Below are 11,617 nucleotides of genomic sequence, written 5' to 3' on the forward strand. Positions count from 1 at the left end.
TTCACGCAGTGGAAAGAGGTTGGATTTGGGAGTGAAAGAGACTAGGGTTCAACTTCTAACTTAGCTATTAACGTGTAGCGTGACCTTGGACTAAGCACTTAACCTTTCCGGTGACAATTTAAACATGGTGGCAGGAATGGTGTTATTTCAGGGTGACAAGGAGAACCCTGTGGGAATAAAGATGACATTTGTGGAGTACCTGCCACTCTCAGCAAATGTTAGACCTCTCTGCGTGTCGGTTGTCTCGTCCCAAATCTGAAGTTGCTTCCATGGGCTGTGTTCATGAATATGCCGTTTCTGTCTATACAAATATAACATAGAGAGGGTTTTTCGGTGTATTTTTGGATGTTTTCATTGATTTTTAAAAGTAAATCTTAAAGTTTACCCTAAAATAGCTCATGCAACCATTTCCAGCTTAGATGTGCCAGTTTGCTCCTTGGTGATTATGAGAAACTGTTAGGCTGTAGCCTTGGAACCTGGGCTGCTGATTGGGCTGAGTGAGTGACCCACTAATAGGGGTCCACTGTCCTTGGGATGGCTGGCACAGAACCTCCAGACCAGGATGAGCCATGTCTTGCTTCTGGCTTCACTGAAAGTTGTGAATCAGTTTTCCCAATGACCTACTCCAACGTAATATCAAAATGTTTTCCTAAGAAATCTCAAATCCTTTTAGCTTTGAATTTTCTTTTCCTTTCAATTTTTTGGGGGCCACTTTTCTATCGCAGAAGTGTCGGTATTAATTAGAAAATACTCTTGTCTTCTATTTTTACTGTGGAAGGTGAAAAGAGGGGTTCTTGGTAGCGTAGGTAGCACAGGTAAATGTGGGCTTATCAAAAACAAAATAGAGAGACTAGCTGCTTTTACTGTAGGTGTAAATGGTTACAAGGAAGGGAAGTGAATTAGAATGCATGAATAGGTCATTTTGAAAAGTCACCTTGTGTGTGGGGAAGAGACAGGGTGATAGAGACGCCCACTGTCTGATGAGGCAGACAGTTGAGTCCCAATTTAGTCCTCATGTGCATATGCATGTGTGCGTCCTTGGGCACAACAGTGACCTCTCTCCCATCTCTATTTTTTCCATGTGTAAAATGAGGCATCATTGTGGCACCACATAGGGTCATTGAGATCGTATTAGATGATGCATATAGCACATATCTACATAAAATGTATATAATAAAGGATATCTCTTTCTGCTGTTATTCATTCACACTTTCTTTCTGTATAAACTTATTTTGGGTTCATGGTTTACCTTTTGCAAGCTTCCTCGGCCATTTACAGAAGTACAGATGATCTTACTTCACTTCCTGCTGAAATGGGAGAGCAATTGGTACTTTAACCATCTAGGGATGAGATGTAGAGATCTTATGCAATCTCTACTTGGCTCTGAAAACAGAAGGCACTCAGAATTTGCTTGTCACCTAACTTGGAGCCAAATAAAATGCCAAGTCTAGAAAATACACCAGTTCTCACAAGGGCAGGCCTCCTATCACATCCCTTCTCCAGCAGACTGCTTCTGCGAGCTGAAGGGTCATTCTAGGTGGGGTTCCTTCTGGTTTTTTCTTAGTTTGAGTTTAAGTGCGGGCATTGGTAACCAAGAGCCATGTGTCAGGTACCTTAGTCTTCTTCCAATGGTGTTTTTCATCATGCCCAGGTGGCTTTTACACTAAAAAACGACCAGGACCTCCCCATTATGTCACCCCCATTTTTAAAAAATTCACAGTGGCTTTATCACAGTGTTCAGGCTGAGGGTGACAGCTCGAGTTCAAAACCTGACCACAATATTTCCTGTGGTTTCCACTGCATTTCATTACACGGTGCTAGAAAAGGACAAGGGGAAGCGCTGCTGTCATTACCTTCTGGAAAAGCAAGGATTTCTGCAAGCTTATGGTAACACAGAAACAATCAATGCCAGACCCAAGCTGTGCGTGGTGCACACCTGTAGTTCCAGCTACCTGTGAGCTGAGGTGGCAGCATCACTTGAGCCCAGGAGTTAGAAACCAGCCTAAGCAATGTAGCAAGACCCTGTCTCTGGAAAGTAAAAAAGTAGAAAATATCAGACCCAAATTCACCAAAGAGTTGGTATGAGAACCTGTTCTTTCTCCAACATGATTGTGGTAATTATTTTTGATAATAATAGTCTTCATCGTTCGAAACTCTGTATGACCAAGTGAATTGACTTCACTGATAAAAGAGAAAACCTCTCATGGCTGTGGCTTGGATATAAAAACGTGCAACCACAGAGCCAGAAAGTCCCCTACCAGCATCTGCTCCAGGCAGCTGCCTGCAGGAGGCTGTCTGAAGTAGAGGTCGGTGGTCCCAACTGCTATCCCTTAAGCTCTGAGATGCTGAATGAGCTGCATAGCCTATCTGAGCTCTGCTCTTCATCATGGCCATCTGCAAGGTTGTTGTGGAAAGATTAAATGAGATAGCCATGCATGCAAAACAAAGAACACAGTTTAATGAACAATTAGCCGATGAACACACAATTAACGCTGTTACTGAACAGTTGTTCAACATTTGGCAATAACCATTATCATCATCATCATCTTATTTCTATAACTTTACAGGGCTGAGGATGTCATGCTCTTAGTTCTCTATTCTGGTCAGTCTCTGGGGTCAGCCTTCCTGCCGTGTAACTGAAAGCCCTTATCTTTCCCACAATAGAGGAAGCCCATTTCTTCTTGTTTAACTCTTGTTCTATCCTGAATCAGACACAGTATTATTTAAGTCTCCCCACCTTTCAGAGTCTCTGTTCCCTTTTCTTTGAAATCACCTACTGGTATTTTCTTTGAAATGAGGAGGAGGGTTGGTGATGTGGAGGACTTTGCAACTCTGCCGCTATGTATAGTAACATCCTTCTGGTAGCTGAAGGCGTTGCCAGGCCAGTCCTCCACCTTGGGCCATTCCTCTGTAGCCACAGGCAGAACTCTCCACAGTGGGTGCTGAGAAAATGGTGATGGATGGATGTTCGGTGTGCTCGTTTTCCCCACAGGTCTCGGATCTTCTCTCTTTCTTCGTTCTGAGTGTTCTGCTGAGGATCTGTTCTCATCATACTTAACTAATAAAATAGGGAAGAACAAAAGTCAGAATATTGCTCTTGCCCTTGTCTTTGACCTTTGCCAATCCATCCAAGTAACAGATCAACTTGGACCCCCTTACAGCTAGGTCCTGCCATGGACCTAAGCTAATTTGAAAAGATGCCAACAAAATGAACAATAGCTATGATACATTAAAAGCACTATGCTCACTTTGGGAGGCCGAGGCGGGTGGATCACAAGGTCAAGAGATCGAGACCATCCTGGTCAACATGGTGAAACCCCGTCTCTACTAAAAATACAAAAAATTAGCTGGGCATGGTGGCACATGCCTGTAATCCCAGCTACTCGGGAGGTTGAGGCAGGAGAATTGCCTGAACCCAGGAGGCGGAGGTTGCGGTGAGCCGAGATAGCGCGATTGCACTCCAGCCTGGGTAACAAGAGTGAAAGTCCGTCTCAAAAAAAAAAAAAAAGCACTATGCTATATTTGACACACATTTACTTGTTTAATTCTTGTAACTGTCCAAGGCACACCTACCCCCATTATACAGATGAGGAAGCTAAGGGAGAAATGAAGTGATCTGCCAATGGTCAGGCCAATGTAAGGGCAGAGCTGGGTTTTGACCCCAGGAGCTCTATCTAGGAGTCTCTGTTCTTGACAACCTATGAAGTGCTTCTGGACAGATTTCTCACCATCTTTGAAAAAGTACCCATCTAGGAAAGATGCTCAGAGGCAAGAAGATGGGCTGGATGAACTCCTGAGGAGTGTTTTCCTCCATGATGCTGCCAAGCCAATGCCCCAGCCACATCATCGTGGCTCCATAATGAAGGACCACAGACTGTGGGGCAAACAACAGAAATGTGTCATCTCACACTCCTGGAAGCTGAAAGTCAGAGATGAAGGTGTTGGCGGGGCTGGTTCCTCTGAGGGCTGTGAGGGAGGGATCTGTCCCAGGCCTCTGTCCTGGGCTTATAGATGGCTGACTTCTCATGCATCTCTTCACGTTATCTTCACCCAGTGTGTCTGTGTCCAAATTTCCCTTTTTATGGGGGCATCCGTCATATTGGATTAGGGCCCACACTAATGACCTCATTTTAACTTGATTACCTCTGTAAAGACACTGTCTCCAAATAGGGTCACACTGTGAGGTAGCGAGGGTTAGGATGCTAACATATCTTTTTTTTTTTTTTTTGGTGAGGGGGATATATTTCAACCCATAAGAGCTCCCCTGTCATTTCAAGGTAATAATCAGTGTGATGACTCCATTTCCCCACAGCAGGGAAGTGGTTTACTTAACAACGGACTGTCAAAGAGGCTTAGCTTTTAGAATCAGACAGGCAACTTTGTTAATGCCTCATTTTCTACTCTTTGCCAATAGTCAAGTGAGTGGATCTCTGGTACTCATTGAAAAAAACAGAACGGGTTTAAGAAATAAATAAAAGGAATGTTTCCATCAGTGCTCACTGTTAGAAGCCTTGACTGTTGGTGTCATGGAACTGATGCCTAGTGAATCAAACACTCTTCAGGAATTAGATCACCAAAGGGAATGTGATGTTTTCTAAACAGTTGCCTAAAATAATTAATTAACTTCACTTAGAGGAGTAACTTACCTTCAGAATGGTTTATTAATGGACTGGTGATTCCACTTGTAAATGCTATTGTTGATAAATGGCATTACACTCTTAAGAATTGTTTACAGTCAATACAATTATCTCCTTTCTTATTTTATCCAGGGTAAATATAATTGCTGCAATAAATTAGAGAGGAAACAAGAATATAGGGAATATTAACTTCAAGATGTATTTAATGAAGGAATAACAGCATTATTATTTAATGACTTCATGTTGTGAAGTAGTCACAATCAAAATGGAGTCACTTGTGTTAAAAAAAACCTCACAAATAGAGCTATGAAGGTTATGAAGAGAGAGTTCTCATGTTTGCATCACAAAGACTCTGCAAAAACTGCAGCCTTGCACAAAGGCCGTCACGACTTTACACAGAAAATACTTCTGCAAGGACATCTGCCCAGCAACTGTCTGCCCAACCTCAGACTGGCACCACGCCTCTTATTGATCTTTGTAGCCAAGGGTAATAATTTCAAAATAATTATGTAATCCTCCTCCTTTTTTTCCTTTAAATTCCTTTGTCTTTTTTTTTTTTTACCTCCCTGAATGCACTCATAGTTTACTATGGCACATGCATTCCCACTGCAATGCCCTCCTCCCAAATAAACATCATTTGCTTTTAGAGAGCCTCTCTGTGTTTGTACTTAATTGACAATACGTTGGTTAAGTCAGGCACGGAATAAGTAAAACTGATGGAATCATAGCCAGCTATTGCCTGAGGAGGGCCAGATTTGAAAATGATGACTGTGAACATTATTTTTTGGGATTCCGGGTCTTTAGTTCATCAAATCATGAACGTTATAGAGCAAGGTAGAGAAAAGCGTGTGGAGTCTCGCTCTGCTGCCATTTGTGTAAAAAGTGTGTGGAGAGGTTGTCTGTACATTGTCTGTGTCTACACATCTCAGGAAGGACACAAGAGAAAGTCCTAGCTAGGGACCAGAGGCCTGGGAAGAGGAGGACTAAGATTTCACTGTACACTGTTTGCGTGGTTTTGTTGTTCAGTTTATACTTGACCCCTTGATAACACCTGCTTTAACAAGTAGCACATGTTTCTGACAACCGCAGACACACACAGCTAAACTAGCTCAGGACTCCCAGGTTGCAGGTTGCCCCAAGAATCCTTCCAGCCTCCTTTTCCCTGTGCTAATCTTGGGGCTGCTTCTGGGCAAGATCTGAAATTTAGCTTTAGTCCATTTTGAGGTGTATTCCCTCTCCTTCCAGCAGCTGCCTCCTTTATCCTCTTCAGAAGCTAAGGCTTTCAAGTTTTGAAAAAATGAAATTTCAGGCCTCGTGAAAACTGGGGCGAGAGACATTTGACTTGCATAATAAGGCTTTAGTAACTAGAAGGGTTTAGCTCTCTTTATGAGGAATTTTGGCTTTTAAAATCCCTTGTCTAATTTTGCTTTTCTTATATATTTATTTTTGGGAATGTGCATTTTATCAAGTGTGAATTTAGGAAACTTAGATTACTAGAGATGAAAGAATCTTGCATTTTAGACTCCTCATTTGTAAAATGGGACAATAAATATGTGTGTTGTAGAAAAGTCATAAAGACTTCATGAGAAAGTGCATAAATAGCATTCTGGGCAGATTCTGGCTCATTTCAAAGGCTCAGTGAATGTGAACCATTGTCATCACGATGGCAGCAGAAACAACAGCCATTTCTCCTCTCATCCCCACTGAGAAATTTGGGTCAAAAATTATAAAGAATGTTCTAGTAACTAGAGCTAATCAACAGGGTAATTAGAAGGTGGTGACATTCCATTCTTTTGTGGTACTGGAGCAGAAACTTGTCATATTGGGAATGTTCTTAGTGGAAGGGTCTCTGTGAGACAGATTATGAGCTATATGACCTCTTCCAGCCAAATGAGAAAGTCCAGTCACTTACTGGTATTTTTTTTTTAGATTGTAGCATGGTAGTGCCAGGAGGCCCTGACCTCATTCCAGCTAAGGTCCCCTCATTTCTCTCATTAGTGTTCCCAGGGCTAGCCCTAGCCACAAGGACCAGGACAGTTTGCCCCACTATTTGTTGAAAAAAAAAATACAGCCATCTGGAAACACAGTATTTATGGGAGCCCAGAATTCTTTTCGTTTTCTTTTGTCTCATCTTAAAAGCTGGAAGATGTAAAGTGTTGATCTTGGGTCAGGACAGTTGATCTAAGGCCTTTATTGAAATTAGCAAAAAGCAATTGCAAATAAATTCCTAAAACAACTAACAACAACAGCAACAAATGGACAAAATCCATAACAAAAGAAGAAAGAAAGAAGGAAGGAAGGAAGGAAAGAAAGAAAGAAAATGAAGAAACCTAGTTAGAAAAGTTTAAGGATCTGGGGAATGATGTTTAAGTGCCTTTATTATTTCATCATGAGTGAGAAAATTTTGAAAATAGGATATAGGAAAACTAAAAGGGGTGTATCTTTGTATATTTTTCTTATGCATAATTGATATTGGCTGGGTAAGACTAATGTTGGATTAATTTAATAACAGTCTTGTTTTTTGTTGACCCAGAATTGAAGTTTAGGGAAATATTGTCCAAGACTCAAATTCAATTTTTTTTTTTTTTTTTTTTTTTTTTTTGAGATGAAGTCTCATTTCTTCCCCAGGCTGGAGTGCAGTGGCATGATCTTGGCTCACCGCAACCTCTGCTTCCTGGGCTCAAGCCATCCTCCTGTCTCAGCCTCTGGAGTAGCTGGAATTATAGGCCCCTGCCACTACGTCTGGCTAATTTTTGTATTTCCAGTAGAGACAGAGTTTTGCCATGTTGGCCAGGCTGGTCTCGAACTCCTGACCTCAGGTGATCCACCTGCCTCAGCTTCCCAAAGTGCAGGGATTACAGACACGAGCCACCATGCCCGGCCTCAAGTTCTTTTTAATAATATAGGATTACGGTTCTGAGCACAGACTTGAACATTAAGCTCCCTGGGCTTGAAGCCTGGCCCACGGTGGAACCTTGAGCAAGTCGATTGCTTCTCTGTGATTTCACTTCTCCATCTCTAAAAAACACACATAAGTGAGATACGATTAGGGTTACATGAAATCATTCATGTAATGGACAGTAAAGTGCATTAAAAATCGGACCTATACTAAGTATTAAGCAATGATTATGACTATTTGTCCTATTATGCCCATGGCAAGTCAGGTTGTTTGGGTTACCTGGTTCATAATTCAGGCATCAACTTCATTGGGCGGCTTTATACTCAAGTTATGGTTGCCATATCTAGGAAGGAAAAACAGACCCAGAACACTGTAAGTAAATATTTTAGCTACATATGGGGAAAGATGGGTTTTGCCCAGAACTTACACTATGTATTCATAGCAGAATCCTTTCCATTTCCAGTTTCTCTAAAGAAAGTAAAGTGGAACAGTTTAGGAGAGCCGTTAGTTGTAGAATGAGACAGGATGCTCTGTTGCCCTCGCCTGAAGTATTTCAGGCTGGATTGCTATTTCTAGAGACGAATCAGGCAAGAGCTGTGATGTGGTTCCTGCTTGAGCAGGTGTTATATGCAGAAAAGAAAAAAAGGAAAGAAGCCTGCAAATTCTACTAAACCAGAATCTGTACTAAACCTCTGGCTGTATTGGTACCTCATCTACTAGGATGGAAATTATCCATTTTTTCTTTTTAAAAATGAATTACAGAGTTGAAGAAGAATGTTAGCATTAGGAATGTCAAATTATTTTATTTTTCAACCTGCAAAGACTCACAAAAGTCTTGGTCAGCTTGAGTTGGTTTAGATTGAGTTGTCATAAATGTAAAAATGTTTTTCATTTTGAGAATGTTTAGCTGTTTTCTCCACAGTGATGGGACTGTGATCTCTTGTGTTCTTGAGAACTACTGGGATTAATAGTGTGCAGAAGAGTGAAATCGATCATTTTTTAAAGAAGTTTCCTGGGAATTTTTCTCATTGACTATTGGTCAGGGTGAAATATTGGTCATTAAGTATTGGTCAATGCTAAGATAACAGAAGTTATAGGGTTTCTGGAGAGATTTTAACTAGAAGAGATTCTCTTCAGGCTGGATAGCTTAGACATGTCCTGCCTGTAGGCAGAGAAGTGGACTCAATGATCCGCATATTCTTTTTATTCTCTTCCCCTGGGCCCAGTTTGGCTTGGCATGGAGGTGGGCTCCTTTGCAATAGGTGGTGTGAAATCATTACAGTAACACTGCTCAGTCTCAGGGGAGGCTGAGAACAGAGCTGGGGAACCTTCAGGAAGATCTGAAAGGCTCAAGGAAGTTATGAGACTTTGACTGAACTGACACACTGACAGCATAACTAACAGGATGGGCAAGCTTCATATTTTTGAAAAAACTTATTTGTTTTAGAGACAGGGTCTTGCTCTGTTGCCCAGGCTGGAGAATAGTGGTGCATTCATAGCTCATTGCAGCCTCAAACTCCTGGGCTCAAGCCATCCTCTTTCCTCAGACCCCCGAGTAGCTAGGACTACAGGCACATGCCAACATACCCAGCTAATTTTTATTTTTTAAATTTGTTTTGGTTGATGGGGCCTCTCTGTGTTGTTCAGGTTTGTTTGGAAGTGATCCTTCTGCCTTGGCCCCCTAAAGTATTGGGATTACAGGCATGAGCCACTGCACCTGACCAGCTTGATCTTGAGTAATAAATTGACCCTTAGTTAGAAAGACTAATATAGACTAATTTTTGTGTTCATTCAACAAATGTCTATTGAACATTGATCTGTGTGCCAGTGATGTCCTAGGTAAGGGAATACAAAGATAAGCAAAACATCATTATTCCAGATTTCATGGAACTTACGATATGATTCAGGAGACCAATATTAACTAACTATATGCATATATAATTACAGACTGTGATGAGATTCCTGAAGCAAATTACAGGGTGCAGTGAGAGTGTACAAGATGGGAACCTACCTGGATAAAGAGGTGGTGGTCAGAATCTGAAATTGTATGGGCTTCCCTGAGGATGTGGTTGAGATCTGTAGGACAAAGAAACTAGAAAAATGGGTAAGATGGAACTTTCCAGGGAGAAGCGTGGGAAAGGTGCTGAGGGGGCCAAGTGAAGAGAATAGTGCTATAAAATGAGGCTAATGAGGAGTATGGGGCAATAGGGTTCACATCAGACATTTTAGTCTTCAGCCAAAGTGCAAAGGGAACACATTGAAGATTTTAAGAAAGCAGCGACAGAAAGAGTAGAATGATTGGATTTTAATTTTGAATAATACCGACTGCAGTGAGGAGAAATCACTGATGGAGCACAAGGGTGGAGACGCTGTAGAAGAAACAAGAGCTGATGGCAGCTTGACAGGTGACCACACTGGAGGTGAAGAGAAGTAGACAGACTCAAGATCCCTATGGAGATGAAATTGACAATAGTTGGTGCTGGACTGGGAGAACATCTGTGGGGTGGGTAAGATAAAGACTCCAGATTGGAATGTATTGTGGATACCCAGATGAAGGACACACTTGGATGTTTGGATCCGATCAGAGGGATGGTTTGGGAGGATCTCTTGGTCTCTCCAAACTAAGTGAGGAAAAATCCTTCAAGCTAGATGTGGTGGAGGACAACGTCTCTGTGCATGTTGGCCATGCATTCCTGGAGAAGGCCCTCTAAGGCTTCCTGAGTATTGGCCTTAGCCTTGGATTATACTCAAAAGGCTCTATGAAGGAAGGAATTGCATCCATTACGGTCCTTATTATAGGCCAGTACTTTGAAGAATGTCCATCATAGTCAAAATATGTTTCCTCAAATATTTACAGATAAAAATTGGATAGGTATTTCTCCCAAAAGAACAGTGAATTAGAAGTGATTATGGTGAGATGGAGAGAAGTCTAGGAACCCGTGCCAAAGATGTCTGATACTGTGACTGTCTGATATGCTTATCCGTCCCTTTCTCCCTACCACACAGGTCTTGTACTTCTGTAGAGACTTATGCCTCTATGCCCCCAACACCCCACCTTCTCATTTATTTTAAAAACCTTTAAAAATTGCTTAGGTGAATATATTTGGTATTATTTTGGAATATATCATGCTTGGTGACATTTGTTCCTAAGGAGAGAATTTTTTGGTGAAATGAAACAAGGAGTTACCAAATTGCAGCTACTGGAAGGAATGAACAACGAATTCAGGTCTAGGCAAAACAAAGGAAGTAACACAATTAGTGAGGCCGAAGAATATGGCTGAAGTGGTTGGAAGTTCGGCAAAGAAAGTTCCTTCAGATTCTAAACATCTTGGCAGCCCTGGGAGGTCTGGAAAGTCAGGGAGCAGCTTGTCAAGAATTCTAAAGCAGTGAAATGAAGCCAAGATGTGAATTCAAGGCGAGGAGGGGCCCTAGCAAACATTGGTGAACTTCACCTCCAAGGACAGACTGTGGGGTGGTTAACTGCAACAAGAAGAAACCAGAGATCTACACGTGGCTGTGTCTGGGGCTGGGTCCAAGATGCGGATGATTTCCCAGGCAGGCAGGTTAGCTAACTTTGCCTGAGAATTCTTCCATCTCATTCTTGCTGTAATTGTTTTTCATTTTAATGCAAAAGGATGACTATATCCTGCTTCAGAATTATGAAATGTATGTCCAAGTGGATTGACACCATTTGTAATTTGACTTTTCAGTCACCAATATGTTGTAAACTTGAAAGGAAAAAATTACCTCATAAGCAGATATTTCTAGAAAGGTGATTAAAAATGAATAGAATGATTAATACCTTCAAATGGACATGATTTCAAGCAGCAGATATTAAATATATTTTCTTTTCTTTTCTTAATTTTGAGACAGGGTCTTGCTCTGTCTTCCATGCTGGAGTGCAGTGGCATGATCACAGCTCAGTGCAGCCTCAGCCTCCTAGCTCAAGTGATCCTCCCACCTCAGCCTCTGAAATAGCTGGGACTACTGATGCATGCTACCATGCCCAGCTAACTTTTTATTTTTTGTAGAGACAAGATCTCATTATATTACCCAAGCTGGTTTTGAACTCCTGGGCTCA

General features: G+C 41.6%; 1 long non-coding RNA gene across 5 annotated transcripts; it reads right to left on the bottom strand.

The window, feature by feature from the left end:
• Nucleotides 1–2,416: 2,416 nt before the first annotated feature.
• Nucleotides 2,417–9,985, bottom strand: LOC105708926 (uncharacterized). Of its 5 annotated transcripts, none has more exons than XR_010344586.1 (5): nt 9,859–9,985; nt 9,548–9,628; nt 7,816–7,879; nt 3,729–7,655; nt 2,417–3,058 (listed from the first exon to the last, which is right to left on the bottom strand). It is a non-coding gene; the product is annotated as an uncharacterized LOC105708926 (long non-coding RNA). The 5 variants fall into 5 exon arrangements; XR_001105404.3 differs by having other exon boundaries at nt 3,729–4,783; nt 7,566–7,655; nt 9,548–9,985; XR_010344585.1 differs by having other exon boundaries at nt 3,729–3,874; nt 4,647–7,655; nt 9,548–9,985.
• Between the last annotated feature and the right edge of the window lie 1,632 nt (nt 9,986–11,617).

Source organism: Aotus nancymaae, unplaced genomic scaffold (assembly GCF_030222135.1).
Source record: "Aotus nancymaae isolate 86718 unplaced genomic scaffold, 86718_ANA_hifiasm-v0.15.2.pri h1tg000029l, whole genome shotgun sequence".
Lineage (NCBI taxonomy): Eukaryota > Metazoa > Chordata > Mammalia > Primates > Aotidae > Aotus > Aotus nancymaae.